The sequence below is a fragment of the Aquarana catesbeiana genome, linkage group LG06 (genome assembly GCF_042186555.1).
Source record: "Aquarana catesbeiana isolate 2022-GZ linkage group LG06, ASM4218655v1, whole genome shotgun sequence".
NCBI lineage: Eukaryota > Metazoa > Chordata > Amphibia > Anura > Ranidae > Aquarana > Aquarana catesbeiana.
Window position 1 is genome coordinate 66036403 of NC_133329.1, and position 17458 is coordinate 66053860.

A 17458-nucleotide genomic window follows, 5' to 3' on the forward strand; every position below is an offset into this window, starting at 1 on the left:
TTCATCTATTATTCTGTGGCAAAATGTGATATGTGCTTTGTTTGGAAAGTACACATTAGCTAAAGTAACAGGTGCCCCATCCCATGTGCCTTTAAGGAAAATATAGCGACCTTCTGGGTCGATGAACGGTTTCATAGGTGCAAAGGGAGAATGTTTGCTAAGCAATATAGTGACTCCCTTAGTTTTAGCAATAGGATTTGTGGCGTGATAAGCTTTTGTGAAGTGGCCGTCTGAGTTCAGGAATATTATTATTCTTGAAGTGTGTTTCTTGGAGCTAAACTATTGCAGGGTTAGCTTTTTTTAGTTCCTTCAAGACCTTTGCCCTTTTTTCAGGGATAGAGGCCGTTTACATTGTTTGAAATAACATTCGGGGATTTCCCTAAGAGAGAGTAGGCCATGTCAGTCGTAAGGAAAAAAAAGGGGGGGGAAGGGGAGGTGGGTGGTTGGTAAGGGATAGGGGTTTAGGGGTAAGATAAGGTGAGCCTATAGGTTGTTACAGGTGGAAGGTTGGTTCAATAGAACCGTATGTGAGTTTTGCTCAATATTACACCTCAAGAGGTGTTGAGCAGGCTGGTGTTTTTATTGCGGATCACCAGTTGTTATTCTGGGGGGTGAGTGGGAGGAACGAAGGTGGACGTTTAAAGGGTGGTAATAAATGACAATTTTGTCTGGGCTCTCGAGTGTCAGGGAGCGCTGGGATTTTATGTATGCAATATTTAAGTTTGTGTTCTCTGAACATTAATTTTGAACATTAACTCTTGCAACTGTAGTAGTGATAAATACACAACCAGGTCAACTGGGAGATAAGTAACCTTGTTTTAGAAAAAAGTACAACAATATGGTTACTGATATAAATTCTGAACCAATTCCTGCAACTCATTGAGTCCTGGGGGGATTCACCTCCAGCTCCCATCTTTTCCAGGGTTCGTCATTCCCAGATCCCAATAAGACGCAGCTTAATATGTAACTTCCAAGTGGGAGTGCAGCTGATAGACTGTAAAACATTACTAGTGAACAACAATACGGTTATCCTAACTAGTTCTAAACCATTTTCTGTTTTAATAATTTTCCGGAGTGGTCAGCTTCCAACCCTCATTTCTCCTTGAAGCCTGTCCTTTAAAAAAAAAAAAAAAATCCTTTAGGATGTATCCGGGCACAAGACCTCTGTGCTGGGACATAACCCAGAGGAAAAAAAAAAGGTAGAATGAGGTTCTATGGTACTCCCCATGTATTAATAACTTCAGGAACAAATCATATAATCCAGGATAGTGTGTCTTTTTATGTAGAGGTGGAAAACATATATATGTCATCCATCTCTATTCTGTGCCTTTCGTGGTTCTGTAGCCCTGTCTTGGAGCTTTATTAAAGTAAGATTTGCGGTGTATAGAGGTTGGTGTCCCTTATCTTACCCCAAGACCACGGTAATTAGTCTTGAAATCCTTAAATGTTAAATCCTTAAAAGAGAGTTTATACGACAGATGTGGGGAGGATCCTCTGTCATTGTTGATGTAAAAGATCTAGGATACAACTGCATCATTCATTAGTCATATATAAACAGAGTAAACATAAAATTAAAATTAACCAGTGTGATTGACAGGGCCGCTGATAAGCCAGTACAACTGGCCCTGTTGTACCGGGCCCAGCCAGCAGGCACCTGCCTCCTCCTGACGTCCAGGCTGTACAGAAAATACAGCCTGGAGATTTAAATGTCTGCTGGAGCAAGAGTGGTAAGAGCCAGTGGCCTCTCTTGTTATGCCCCGTACACACGATCGGACATTGATCGGACATTCTGACAACAAAATCCTAGGATTTTTTCCGACGGATGTTGGCACAAACTTGTTTTGCGTACACAGGGTCGCACAAAGTTGTCGGAATTTCCGTTCGCCAACCACGCGGTCGCGTACACTTTGGGCTCCTTTTGCTAATCTCGTGTTAGTAAAAGTTTGGTGAGAGACGATTCGCGCTTTTTCAGACTCGTGGCTTTCAGATCATTTTCTGCGGTTTAGTTTTGTGCTTGTGGGTTTGTATCTGCTCTTCAGTGCGTGCAAGCAAGCTACGCGTGACTTGTCATTGTGTTCTTGTTCGTTCGTTACTGTTTTTCAGGTCGCTCTTCACAGGCCTTGCTGTTCTTCAGTGCGTTCTGTTACTTCGTTCTAAGCAGCCGACCGTTTTCTAGCCATGTTGCGTATACGTACTCCTCGTAGAGTTCGTGCTGTGCGGGGGCTTGGTGTTGGGGTCCTTACCTTGACACAAGTCCAGTCCATGAACAGGGTGGGGAGGAGTTCATGGACCAAGAATTGGTTGCTCCAGCATGATCAGTTCTCTCATATGCCTTTGCTCTGTGAGATCCGTGAGAATAATCCTGATGATTTCAGGAACTTTCTCAGGATGACGGACCCCGTATTTCACCGTTTGTTGGCTTCGCTGACCCCCTATATCAGCAGGCAGGATACCTGCATGAGGCAAGCCATCACTCCGGAGCAGAGGCTAGTCGCTACCCTGCGGTACTTGGCGACAGGGAGAAGCCTGCAGGACTTGAAGTTCTCGACAGGCATCTCCCCCCAGGCTCTGGGGATCATTATCCCAGAGACCTGTTCTGCCATCATCCAGGTCCTGCAGAAGGAGTATATGAAGGTAAGATTTATCCTTTAATATGACATTTTATTGTATAGAATGTTTGCTAATATATTGTATTTCTTTCCTCATTCCCTAATTACCATGATTGTAATATGCTGTGAATGTCCCCTTTGTTCTCATGCATGCTGTATTTTTATGTAATTTTTTTTTTTTGTCCATCATACATATTTGCCTTCACTTGCCTCCCCAGCATGCTCTCCTGGCCCTATATTCACCTCATGTAGTCACTTAACAATGTATTTTATCAGCTCCATAGTAGTGCTTTACCCCAAACACCCCCTAAAATGTTTAGAAATGTGATTTGTGCTTTAAATTCAGGCAGAGTGCCAGAGGCTTTTTTGGGGGGTTCCCAAATCATTTGGAACCCTCCCTCCCCCCAACTGCTAAGTCAGCTGATACCAATTCTCTATCTATCCTCAATCATCTATCTGCTGACTTTGCCAAACCCATACACACTATACCCATCTCTTTTGAGCTCAGATTTATGGATAAATTCCCCAAAGCATGTAGTGCAAGGGCCTGCCTGTATACTTTCACATGGTACTGTTTCAAGTTTTTGTTTTCTATTATTATCTTGATAGGTAATAGCAGAATGTCCAAATGTGCTCAAATGTGTACAGTGTGTATTTATATCTTTGTATTATGACACTTCTTACCTGTCCAGTGGGCTGCCAATAGTGTATACTAAGGATCGGCTGTTCCAAGTAATACACATTATTTAGGCATTCATCTCCCAATGAAGTGAAGAGGGCTACCTGTCCAAGATTCCCCCCCTATAATGTTAGAAATGGCCCATGAGAGGGGGGGAGGGGGAATATGATAGGTGTACCTTATACTTTGGTGTTGTAAAATTCCCCTTAATAAATGTTATCTGGATGTTGGCCAAGAAGGTTTGTGTCTAATCTGCTTTCCATGTTTATGTGCAAAAATACTAATTTTTATTTTTTTCCTCAACAGTTTCCTTCCACGCCACAGGAATGGCAGACTGTGGCCTCCCACTTTGCCCAGCGGTGGGACTTTCCTAACTGCGGAGGGGCAATTGATGGGAAACACGTCCACATCGTCCCACCACCCAACTCGGGGTCATACTATTATAATTACAAGGGGTTCAATGGTATTGTGATGTTGGCGGTGGTGTCAGCTAATTACGACTTCCTGTATTTGGACATGGGGAAGAATGGCCGGATGTCCGATGGTGGAGTCATCGCCCAGACTGAGTTTTACAGGCATATCCAGAATGGCAGCTTGGACTTGCCACCTCCAGAAGAGAATGTGGAAGCACTCCCATTCGTCTTTGTTGCGGATGAAGCATTTGCACTGGGGGACCATCTTATGCGGCCATTCCCGATGAGGACCCTCACCCCGGAACAGAGGGTTTTTAATTACCGGCTGGCCAGAGCCAGAAGAGTGGAGAACACATTTGGAATCATGGCCAGCTGGTTCCACCTATTTCTGAAACACATCCATATGGCGGAGTATAAACTTAATCATATAATCCTGGCATGCTGTGTTCTACATAACTTTTTACGCCAACATTCTGCCAACTATGCTGGCTCAGTTGGGACTGAGGCCGAAATTCTACATGAAACAACGCTTGAAAGTGGCCATCCTGGCTTGCCCTCCCTGAGTGCCTGTGATGTCCGGTTAAGATACCTTGAGTTCTTTGCGGGTAGGGGGGCCATCAATATGCCAGCAAAGTTGTGAAGCCTTTTAGCAAATAAAACCAAAAAAAAAAAAACAAATCTTTGTTGACATTTACTGCTTGTGTTTGTTTTAGCTGACCCTGACAGAAATGTGGGGAGTCCTGAAAATGGCATGATTGTGTAACCTTATACAAAGCACTGTTGGGTGTTATTTACTAAAGGCAAAGACACTTTGCACTACAAGTGCACTTGAAACTGCACTGAAACTGCACTTGTAGTGCAAAGAGGATTTGCCCTTAAGAACAAACCCCCATTGTCACAGAAAACAGCAATTACATCACCACAAAAGTGTTGTAGCGTTGAGACAATAATCCACACATTCTTGATTAACAATCTTTTTAATCCCTGCACAATCACATGTGCATTTAGAAAAGGTTTTTAAAACAAACCAACATGTTTGGGGGGGCATTATAAAAAATATAAATGTCCATTTAAGATAAAACAGGCATGTGTAAAACCAACAAGAAAGACACAAATCTTGAACTTACAAAGTTCACATTTGGTAGAACTTGAAGGCAATATCAGACATGATTATTTAGGAACTGTGTTTGATATTGCGTTCAGATGGGGTGAAGTCACCCCAGGAAAAGCCAAATTTGGAAGATGCACACAAATTTACCAATGTCAACACGTGCTAGCTGCCATCATGGGGGGATCAAGGGACTTGTTTTGGGGGAGAAACCCCTTCCTCTCAGCTACTTTATTATTGAGGAAGGGGTTGCACCCCCCCAAAACGCGTCCATTTATCTCCCGTGATGGCAGATAGCACATGTTGGCACACTGTGTGCATCCTCCAAATTTGGCTCTTCTAAAAAGCGCTAAAACATTTTTAACATTGTAGCACACAAAAAAACAAATTGTTTTGGAGGGGGTTTTAAACTCGCCCCAAAACATCAATGATGTTTTTATTTTTTTGAATAACATCATTGATGTTTTTCTTGAGGTTTTCCAATTGTAAATTACACCCCATGATCTCCCCGATCAGGATTTGGGCACTTTCTGATGTGAAAGCATCTGGATCCACAACATCACGATCACCTGAAAAGAGAGAAACCAAACAAAAACAGGTATCAAAAATATGCCGGCATCCATCTCTTAATTACCTGAGCCTGTGGTCGCAGACACTCACCTGTTGTGGTGACAATTTCCACCACGTCTTCTTCCTCCTGCTCTTCTTGGGTTGGGGGTATTTCCCCTTCTTCCAGAGGTGGGGGGTCTGTGGTCTCCTCAGATGAGGGGTGTCCTCCGAGTCTTTTCTCCCCTATGTAAAACAAAAATGCTATACTTAGCATACAGATATTTGATGGCAGAACAATAAATAGGAAACATTGCTTGGAAGTGGGGTACAATTGTCTATTTTGGCAGAATTCCAAAATGTAGCATTTTCAGTGTCCTTTGTCAAGCTGCAATACTTTACCTGTTTGGTACAAGCTTCACAGATGGAGACCCCCCTATAGTATACACTGAAGCACCTGTGTGTCCCACTTAATAAAAATGGTGTTCTGGGGTCCCTCACTAGTGCTCCAGTGTCCAGATGTGAAAACCGCTGCTCAGTGTCCTCTCCTTACACAGAATTTAGTTTGCATTTCATTCTAGTAACAAAGCCATCTACACAACCAAATTAGTTTCATACAAGTAGGGCTTAAAAAAGTGGCCAAATGCATATGGCCAAAACAATGGTGTTTTATAGACCGAAAGAAAAATGTTTGATACGAACGAATAATGTGCCCATGAACCAGAAAGTTGTCATTTTAAAATGTACACTTGTAAGAAAAGCACATGGAGCAGCACGAACGTAATAAACACAAAAAGAATAGGAACACAGCACAACTACTTACTTTTTTGCAGCACTCTCCGGATCTTTCTGTACTGCTCCTGTTCTCTTAATTTGAGGTCCGACCACCGTTTCCTGAGCTGATCTTTCGATCGTCTTACCCCGAAATGCCGGTGCAGACTTTTGACCACGTTCGCCATGATCTTGGCCTTTCTGACATTGGGGTTGGGGTAAGGTCCATACTTCCCATCATAGTCGTCCCTGTTCAGGATGTCGACCATCTCCAACATCTCCCCAAAGGACATATTTGAGGCCTTAAATCACCTTCTGGATCGGGACGTTTCTGGCTCTGGGCTTTCCTCCTCCTCCTCCTTGTTCCTGTAATTAGCACGCACCTGCTGTGTATCCGCCATGTGCTCTTCCCCCCACTGCGCAGAACAAAAAGGGGCGGGGAATAGACTAGAAAGAACGTCGGGTGGGCGGAGTTACACGCAGGTGCAGTGTGTATAAAGCGTAACACGCATGCGTATTACGTACGATCTGTGAGCTGAGGAAGGAGCATCGGAGGCGCCGATCGTGATAACGAAGGTAAGATCTAAACTTGGGCCTATACAGCTTGGAAATTGAAGCCTATATTGTAACAAGATTAGGAGAGTTTGGCCTGACCTTAGGGTTTGTCTTGTGTTGTGTCTTGCAGAGAAAATGGATGGGTTCAACGACCACAATTTCCTGCCCCTGTTCATAGACAAATACAGGGAGCTGCCCTGTCTGTGGCAAGTGAGACATCCCCATTACAACAATAAACAAAAGAGGCAGGCAGCGCTGGAGAAACTGCTGGAGTTGGTGAAGCCGGTGGTCCCCACAGCAACCATCCCTTATTTAAAAGCCAAAATTGGTGGCCTGAGGAGCACTTATCTTAGGGAGCGCAAGAAGGTTACAGATTCCCAGAGTTCCGGAGCTGCAGCAGATGACGTTTATGTCCCCAGGCTGTGGTACTATGAGAGACTGCGATTTCTGTCAGACCACACTGAAGTCAGGGAATCCCTCTCTACTCTTCCTTCCACTCTTCCTTCCACCCCAGATGAGACTTCCGATGTCCAACCTGGGCCTTCCAGCCAGGAAGAAGTGGAGGAGCCCAGCTGGAGTCAGGTATAGCATTCTTCTACAGATTTCTTGTCAATAAAGAAATGATCTTTACTAGATGTTATTAATGATCACTAATTGCTGATTGAAAAATGTGTTTTACATATCAATAGACAGTAGTGGGCAAAAATAATTGGGACAAGAATGAAAAATGCTGGGCTCAGAAGGATAGCCTGTTATATTTGTTAACATTCAATTTGCAACAGTCAGGAGGTGACAATTGTGTGTGATTGATGAATAAAAAACTAAAACTATGTCCCTTTTTCATGCACAGGAAGACCTCAGCCAGGAGGAGGCTGTGGAATGTGGCAGCCAGGAGGAGGTGGGGCTAAGTGTCAGCACGGAGAAGCCTGGGACAAGTCGCAGCCTGACAGAATCGCAGGTTCCTCCCCTACGCCTTCCATACAAAAGAGCGAGGAAGGCCACTCACATGCAGGATTCTGTGCTCAGGCTCATTAAGGAGGCTTCGGCGTCCCTCCGAGCCTTACCCACTCCTGAAGAGGCCTTTGCTGCCACAAAACAGCAGGGCATGCAGGAGGGTCAAGGCCTCATGTGTGAGCAACTTCTTTATAAAGTCCTAACTAAGGGGGTGAGTGGTGAAATCACACCCAAGACCGACGTGATTGAGTTGGACCATCCTCCTCCTCCTCCTGCTGCCACAACTCCACCACCACAGCCACAGCGTGGAAGGAAGCGTGGAAAGAAGACAAGAGAGTGATGGCCCTGGTGCAGTCTGGTCTGACAAAAGCTGCAGTCTCTTGTATGACCACAGCCTGGGGACACAGATGTCATCTGCTGCTTTCCGGATCTCTGGGACTTCTGGACCAGACTGCACTAGCTTAAATAAGGACTCCTCAGACCACCAATTTTGCTTGAAAATAGTTGATGTCTGCCCTGGGGGTCCAAGGCTTCACCCATTTCTGCTGTTTCTCCAGTGCTGCCTCCCTCTTTGTTTAGTTGTGAGCCCTTAATAAATGATTTTTTTGGGTAAATTCTACTCTCCTGTGTGTGTTTTCATCCAAAAAGGAAAGTTTGTTGGTGAGGATTCAGGTACATTTCTAAAGTACAATGTGAAATTAACAAGGGACAACAACACCAAACAATCTCCTACAGATTAAATAGAACAACATATCAATGGTGTTGTGGTAACTTGACACACAAAACACACACAAAAATATTCTGGAGTAAATCTAAAAATACAATAAAACAAAGATCAGCCTTGGAAAAAATACAAACCTAAAATAAAAAAAAAATCTGCCTTTAAAAAAAAAAAATAAAAAAAATATTTTTGTCAGATGTGACAAATCAAAATATATTAAGGGAATCCCGATAAATAATAAAGAAAGAAGTTTGTGAGAAGTCTGTGTGAATATGAGCAGCAAAACTACTTCATTCTTCTCACATTATAAAGAAGAAGAGTGTGTGCTGTATTAAACCATTTTTAACATTGCACCGTGACGAAAGTGTTATATCCATTGCGAACGCTAAGTTTACCAGACCGAGCTGTTCCGTCTCGGTATTTCTTCTGAGCATGCGTGGCACTTTGTGCGTCGGAACAGGCCACACACGGTCAGAGTTGATGCGATCGGATTTAGTTGTCGGAAAATTTTATAGCCTGCTCTCAAACTTTGTGTGTCGGAAAATCCGATAGAAAATGTCCGATGGAGCCCACACACAGTCGGAATGTCCGACAACACGCTCCAATCGGACAATTTCCATCGGAAAATCCGACCGTGTGTACGGGGCATTACAGTTGTACACTGAACCCTGTTTACCATCAATGGTGAACATGTGTACAGAGGGGTGCTCTAAGGGAACATGTGTGCAGTGATGACACATATGTACATGAGGGTAAAGCAATGGAACATGTGTACTGTGATGGAACATGTGTGCAGAGGTGTACTGTGATGGAACATGTGTGCAGAGGTGTACAGTGATGGAACATGTGTGCAGAGGTGTACAGTGATGGAACATGTGTGCAGAGGTGTACAGTGATGGAACATGTGTACAGTGATGGAACATGTGTGCAGAGGTGTACAGTGATGGAACATGTGTGCAGAGGTGTACAGTGGTGGAACATGTGTGCAGAGGTGTACAGTGGTGGAACATGTGTGCAGAGGTGTACTGTGATGGAACATGTGTGCAGAGGTGTACAGTGGTGGAACATGTGTGCAGAGGTGTACAGTGGTGGAACATGTGTGCAGAGGTGTACTGTACTTCATATAATGGGGGGCCCTTGTGTGTCCTGAGCAGGGACAGTGTACTCATGATGGGCGACCCCCTGTCATGTCATGTGGATGGGGGAGATGTAACTGCTATATTGAGGGACCCCTGTGTGTCCTGACTCACTGGGGAGGAGCCAGGGGTGGGGCGGAAGGAGGGGGCAGGACCAGGGGTGGGGCTAAAGAAGGGACCAGGGGTGGGGCTGAAGAGGGCCCCGTCAGGTGGGCTGCAGGGGCCCCATGATTTCTATCAGCGGCCCTGGTGATTTGATCCCACTTCAGTGAGGGTATCATAAGCTTCAAGGATAGAGGTGAAATCTAATGGCATAACAGATATTGTCTCTATCTAGTGAACGTTAACCTGGATGTATATCCGATCCTTACACTCTGTTCTTGCAAGAGAAAACTTATTACCCAGTCATTGGAAAAAATATTCCAAGCAAAAGAAACTCATATTTCTTTGTTACGTGAATCCCTATACCAGTGAGGGCACGAGTTCTCTGGTGGTAGCATTGCTGGAGATAGGATTCCAATTTCAAAAAGTGTTTTGTTGTCTGGTTTACTCTGTGGAGGGTTGGTTAACTGGACATGCTGTAATAGCAGATGTAAATTGGGGTTAGAGGTATTCAGTATTCGCATCTGTCACTACATGGGTTCTTACTCTGTTTACTGTATACTTGAGGTTTAGGAGATTGAAAGTTTTCTAGTGATAGTTTTGTGGAAAATAGAAATCTAATCCTTAGCGTTAATCGTCAAAAAGGGGGTAAGAGAATTTGCTTGCAGTGCAACCGTTGTGGGTACAGAGCATATAACCATGCTCACCTATTCAACAGTTTGTTAGGCTGGTTTACAAGCAAAGCTTAGTGTAGGTTGCCATCTAGTGGCCAAACTGTTAGAAACATTCTTTTTAACAAGTAATGAGGGGAAAGAAAATGGAAGTTCAAACATGTGCTCAGCAAACCATGTGAGCTAAAAGATTAACTGAAAAGTTTATCTTTTGTTGTCCTTGTTCCTTTATAGGTGGTTGTTTTGTCTAGCGTCCCTTGCTCTGGGGCATTTAGTCGCAGGGGAGTTATAGATGGGTCTGCTTGTGTTTCTGCGCTGTTTTCCATGTTGAAAAGGTGATTTTTCAGGAGACAGTCCTGACATGGAGGGCATATTGTTGATTGCAGGAGGGAGACGGAATTCTGCGTACCAGTCTGGAAGCTCAACTGGGGCTATTTGCAGGTTCTCACAGAAATGCAACAAGTCATCTGGGACTCTGAGCATGAATTGTTTGCTATTGTAGGTGGCTTGGAGAGCATAGGGGAATTTCCACCTATAATTAATCCCCTTTTCTTTTAGGATTCCTAGTAGGGGTTTCAGGGCCCTTCTATTTTTCAAGGTAATAGGTGAAAGGTTTTGGAAAAGCTGCACATCTACTCCATTAAATGTGATCATTAAACTCTCCTTCAAGCAACACATCCAATCACTGCCCAAATCCTGCCGCCTCAACCTCCGCAACATCTCCAAAATACGCCCCTTTCTAATCAATGACACAACAAAGCTCTTAATTCACTCGCTTGTCATCTCTCGCCTCGACTATTGAAACATAGTCATACATAGTCTATCACCTCTTCAATCCATCACGAATGCTGCTGCCAGACTCATCCATCTTACCAATTGCTCTGTGTCTGCTACTCCTCTCGGGCAATCCCTCCACTGGCTTCCGCTCGGCCAAAGAATTCAATTCAAAATACTAACAACTACGTACAAAGCCATCTACAATTTAGCCCCCAGCTACATCACTAGCCTAGTCTCTAAATACCAACCTACTCATTCTCTTCGTTCCTCTCAAGACCTCCTGCTCTCTAGCTCCCTCGTCACCTCCTCCCATGCTCACCTCCAGGACTTTTCCAAAGCTTCTCCAGTCCTATGGAATGCCCTTCCCCAATCTGTCCGCTTATCTCCTACTCTATTAGCTTTTAGACGATCCCTGAAAACCCTTCTCTTCAGAGAAGTCTACCCTACCCACACCTAACAACTGTATTTTTAATTTATTCCATCAGCTCATCCCCCACAGTTATTACCTTTTATTTCCACTTGACCCTCCCTTCTAGATTGTAAGTTCTAACGAACAGGGCCCTCTGATCCCTTCTGTATTGATTTGTATTGTAATTATACTGTCTGCCCTCATGTTGTAAAGCGCTGCGCAAACTGTTGGCGCTATATAAATCCTGCATAATAATAATAATCAGTTCATTTGTTCTGGCTTTCTGCAGGATTTCCTCTTTAAGGCAAAAATTGGGGAGATAGCAGATTATGTCTCTAGGAGGCGTATTGTCAGGGGCTCTGGGTCTCAGGGCTCTGTGAGCTCTGCCAAATTCAATGGGAGAAGCCTCAGGTCTATCAATAAGATTATTGAAAATGGAGGATCATGCAAGTTTAATTTGTTCAGGGCTGACAGACTCAGGGACACCTCTCACTCTTATGTTGTGCCTTCTTCCCCTGTTTTCCAGGTCCTCAATCTGTCTATTCATGTCGATCATTTGCTGAGAGTGAGAAGCTGTAATATCATCCAATCTGATTAGAGCCCTGTCCCTTTGTTTTCCTGCTCTCTCATTTACTGCCATTTGTTCAGTTATGCCGTGTACACACGACCAGACTTTGACGGACTGAACTCCGAAGGACTTTGACGGAGTTCCGTTGAATGACTTTTCTACACACGATCACAACAAAGTCCGACTGATTCGAACGTGATGATGTACGACTGGACTAGAATAAGGAAGTTCATAGCCAGTAACCAATAGCTGCCCTTGTGTCGTTTTTCATCCGTCGGACTAGCATACAGACAAACTGATTTTTCTATAGGAATTGAGTCTGTCGGAAAGATTTGAAACATGTTCTATTTCTAAAGTCCGTCAGAATTTGACAGCAAAGGTCCTGATGAAGCCCACACACAGTCGAATTGTGCGACGGATTCGTTCTGTCGGACCTTTGCTGTCAAAGTCCAGCCATGTGTACACGGCATTAGCCTCAGTAAATCAGTCTTTAAATCAGTGATGGCTGCTGAGAGTGAGTTCTTGATGTCTGCAGCTATTTCTGTTATATCTGCAAATCTTAGTGGGTGGTCAGCAGTCACTTTACCTCTGGTGGAGTCCTCAGATGCAGGGAGGGAGATTTCATCATCTTCCATGTCCTCCTCGCTTGCCGTTTTGTGAGCTGGCGCCATCTTGGATCCTTTACCACCGCTGCTGTAACGATATTTGCTGAGTTTTGCCTGTGAATGCTTGCCTTTGGGGGCTCCCAACGAGCGCATGGATCGGTTGTGTGTCCCCTTCCTTAGCAGTGTGGACATTTTTGGCCAGGAAACAGGTCATTTTCAGCTCTATGGATGCCGGAGCTCATTCACACTGCTTCCATCCGCGCACCAAGCCACGCCCCCCTTTGTTTTAGTGTTTATTGGTATAATATGTATTCACTGTTTGCACTTATGCAATAATTTTTATCAAAACTTGTGCTGCTGTAATTAACACATTCATTTAAATAGGCTGCCGTGCCTCCTGAAATCACAGGGAAAAGGTCCCTGCTCCATTTCTGAAATCACAGCCTGCATGGAAACCACAAGAGCAGTGCAGTTCCCAGTGCGGGAAATGGCTGCTGTGATTTCCAGTGTGTGTGTGTGTCCTGTTAGAATTAAGGGCACCGGCCCACACATCTTTTGTTTTTCTGTGCGGGTGTTTGTGGCTGCGGGAACAGGTGTAGACCTGCATATAAATGAAGTGAGAGGATACATGAGTGGGATGGGTTGTAAGAAAGAAAAGGGGAGGAGACTTACTTGCAAAAAACTGAAAAAGAGTGAGGTCAGAAGGGCAAGAGGTTTATTAGGACATTTTGGGACTGTTAAGAGTACAGACCAGGCAGGAACATTTGTCCCTTCCTCCATCCCTTAGAATGAGGTTCTAAATATATAAGGAGTGAAGGGTTTACAAAGGGTGGGTGGGTGATCATTAGTCAGGGGAGGAGTTTTATATCACAGCAGAGGAGCTCAGCGAAGCTGGCCCTCCTACAATCAGCACAAATAAAAACTCAAGTGTGTTTCTTTAGTGCTACGTTTGTGCTGTTTTGTGCCGTAAAAATTTACGTTTGTGCTGCTTTTATTTTTAAGATATTAGCAATTGTTTTTTCCAGACTATGACATCACCTAGCCTCCCTACAACGCCCAAATGACACAAAACTGGTCTCGTTGGTTAGTGCTACATTTGTGCTGTTTTGTGCTGCTAAAATTTCCGTTCTATCTTTTATCGTTTTTGAGTTATTAATGAATTATTAAAGGTCACCAAAGGTCAGTCAGCCCCCCTACAATGCCCAAATGACGCAAAACTGGTCTCGTTGGTTAGTACTACGTTTGTGCTGCTAACATTTCCGTTCTATCTATTATCGTTTTTGCATTATTAATGATTTATTAAAGGTCACCAAAGGTCAGTCAGCCCCTCTACAATGCCCAAATGACACGGAACTGGTCTCGTTGGTTAGTGCTACGTTTGTGCTGGTTTGTGCTGCTAAAATTTTTATTTGTGCTGTTATGGTTTTTAAGTTATAACAGTTTTTTTTTTTTTTTTCAAACCCCACTCACTTTGCCCACCCTACAATCAGCACAAATAAAAACTCAAGTGTGTTTCTTTAGTGCTACATTTGTGCTGTTTTGTGCTGCTAACATTTCCGTTCTATCTATTATCGTTTTCGCGTTATTAATGATTTATTAAAGGTCACCAAAGGTCAGTCAGCCCCCCTACAACACCCAAATGACACAAAACTGGTCTCGTTGGTTAGTGCCTCATTTGTGCTGGTTTGTGCTGCTAAAATTTTTATTTGTGCTGTTATGGTTTTTTAGTTATAACAGCTTGTTTTTATATTTGTGCTTTTTTGTGTTATAATAATAAAAATTTGTGCTGCTTTTATTTTTAAGATAATAGCAATTTGTTTTTTCCAGATGATGACATCACCCCACCCTCCTGTCACGTACCTGGTTAGTGAGCTCCTGGTTAGAAAACAGCCATGGGAGCACAGTTAGGTATGAGTGCCTGTGATCAGTCCAGTAGACTGCGTGGTGGCAGCAGTCAGCAGGTGGATGTGGCGGCAGAACCAGCTGGTGGCAGATGAGCTGGCACTGAGCTTGGCTGGTGGCAGACTGTGGGTAAGCAGCTGGAAGCAGGAGAAAGATGAGACCTTGCTGGGCTGAAGAGCTGTAGCAGGCTGGATGAGCAGGATGCAGGGTCAGATGAGCCGGATCCATAATGGTCAGGCAGATCAGGCATAGACGGCACACAACAGGATAGTCGGGTCACAAGCCAAGTCAGCAACAGGAGGTAGGTCAGGCAAGAAGAGAAGGCAGAAGCAGAATCCAGAGACAAGCCAAGGTCAGGGCAGGTAGCAGTCAAACGGAGGTCAGGAGCAAGCTGGGTTAGGATCAGAGGTCAAACACAGGAATCAGGAATGAACACACAGAAGTAGCACACCAAATTGCAGCCTGTTTAAATAGTCTGTCTGGTGCCAGCATTGGTGACAGGCTCACGCTCATCTGCCCAGCCAGTTGCCAGTCTGCGCATGCGCATATGTATGTACAGGGAGACATCATTTGTGCTATGCGAAAACCTTCCCTGACACCCCCTACAACAGCCAAACAAAATGAAAACGGGCTGGTTGGTTAGTGCCACGTTTGTGTTGGTTTGTGCCTATTTACTTTCCATTCTATCTCCTTTTGTTTTTCAGTTATTGTTGATTTATTAAAGGTCACCAAAGGTTACCCAGCCCCCCTACAAGAGACAAAGGGCATGAAACTGGGCTGGTTGGTGCCTCCTTTGTGCTGGTTTGTGTTGTTTAAATATCAGTTCTACCACTTTTTGTTTTTCAGTTATTTACTATTTAACGCGTTTAACAGCGTCTCGTGTGCATGAGGCCTTATAGTATCTAATAACATGGGATGCCAAGTGGGTGGGGTTTGATCAAATAAAAACAAACTTTTACAATTAAGAAATCAAAGCAGCACACATAATAATTTTAACAGCACAAACGCAGCTCTAACCAACCAACCAACCCAGTTTCATGTGTAGGGGGGGCTGAGTGACCTTTGGTGACCTTTAATAAATAGTAAATAAATGAAAAACGAAAAGCGGTAGAACTGATATTTAAACAGCACAAAGGAGGCACCAACCAGCCCAGTTTCATGCCTTTTGTCTCTTGTAGGGGGGCTGGGTAACCTTTGGTGACCTTTATTAAATAACTGAATAACTTGGGGGTTCAAACAATAACTGAAAAACAAAAGGAGATAGAATGGAAAGTAAATAGGCACAAACCAACACAAACGTGGCACTAACAACCAGCCCGTTTTCATTTTGTTTGGCTGTTGTAGGGGGTGTCAGGGAAGGCTTTCGCATAGCACAAATAATGTCTCCCTGTACATACATATGTGCATGCGCAGACTGATAACTGGCTGGGCAGATGAGCGTGAGCCTGTCACCAATGCTGGCAACAGACAGACTATTTAAACAGGCTGCAATTTGGTGTGCCGCTTCTGTGTGTTCATTCCTGATTCCTGTGTTTGACCTCTGATCCTAACCCAACTTGCTCCTGACCTCCGTTTGACTGCTACCTGCCCTGACCTTGGCTTGTCTCTGGATTCTGCTTCTGCCTTCTCTTCTTGCCTGACCTACCTCCTGTTGCTGACTTGGCTTGTGACCCGACTATCCTGTTGTGTGCCATCTATGCCTGATCTGCCTGACCATTATGGACCCGGCTCATCTGACCCTGCATCCTGCTCATCCAGCCTGCTACAGCTCTTCAGCCCAGTAAAGTCTCATCTGTCTCCTGCTTCCAGCTGCTTACCCACAGTCTGCCACCAGCCAAGCTCAGTGCCAGCTCATCTGCCACCAGCTGGTTCTGCCGCCACATCCACCTGCTGACTGCTGCCACCACGCAGTCTACTGGACTGATCACAGGCACTCATACCTCACTGTGCTCCCATGGCTGCTTTCTAACCAGGAGCTCACTAACCAGGTATGTGACAGGAGAGCGGGGTGATGTCATCATCTTGAAAAAACAAATTTCTATTATCTTAAAAAAAAAGCAGCACAAATTTTTATTATTATGACACAAAAAAGCACAAATATAAAAACAAGCTGTTATAACTAAAAAGCCATAACAGCACAAATAAAAATTTTAGCAGCACAAACCAGCACAAATGAGGCACTAACCAACGAGACCAGTTATGTAGTGGGGGGCTGAGTGACCTTTGGTGACCTTTAAAAAAATCATTAATAACGCAAAAACGATAAAAGATAGAACATAAATTTAAACAGCACAAAACAGTACAAATGTAGCACTAAAGAAACACACTTGAGTTTTTATTTGTGCTGATTGTAGGGGGGGTAAAGTGAGTGGGGTTTGAAAAAAAAAAATCTGTTATAACTTAAAAACCATAACAGCACAAATAAAAATTTTAGCAGCACAAACCAGCACAAACGTAGCACTAACCAACTAGACCAGTTTTGTGTCATTTGGGCGTTGTAGGGGGGCTGACTGACCTTTGGTGACCTTTAATAAATCATTAATAATGCAAAAATGATAAAAGATAGAACGGAAATGTTAGCAGCACAAAACGGCACAAACGTATCACTAACCAACAAGACCAGTTTTTTGTCATTTGGGTGTTGTAGGGGGGCTGAGTGACCTTCGGTGACCTTTAATAAATCATTAATAACGCAAAAATGATAAAAGGTAGAACGTAAATTTTAGCAGCACAAAACAGCACAAATGTAGCACTAAAGAAACACACTTGAGTTTTTATTTGTGCTGATTGTAGGGTGGGCAAAGTGAGTGGGGTTTGAAAAAAAACAAAACTGTTATAACTTAAAAACCATAACAGCACAAATAAAAATTTTAGCAGCACAAACCAGCACAAATGTAGCACTAACCAACGAGACCTGTTTCGTGTCATTTGG

General features: G+C 43.9%; 1 protein-coding gene across 1 annotated transcript in view; it reads left to right on the forward strand.

The window, feature by feature from the left end:
• LOC141147977 (uncharacterized) overlaps window positions 1-17458 on the forward strand; it is a 158000-nt gene that overhangs the window by 25471 nt on the left and 115071 nt on the right. The window lies entirely within an intron of this gene.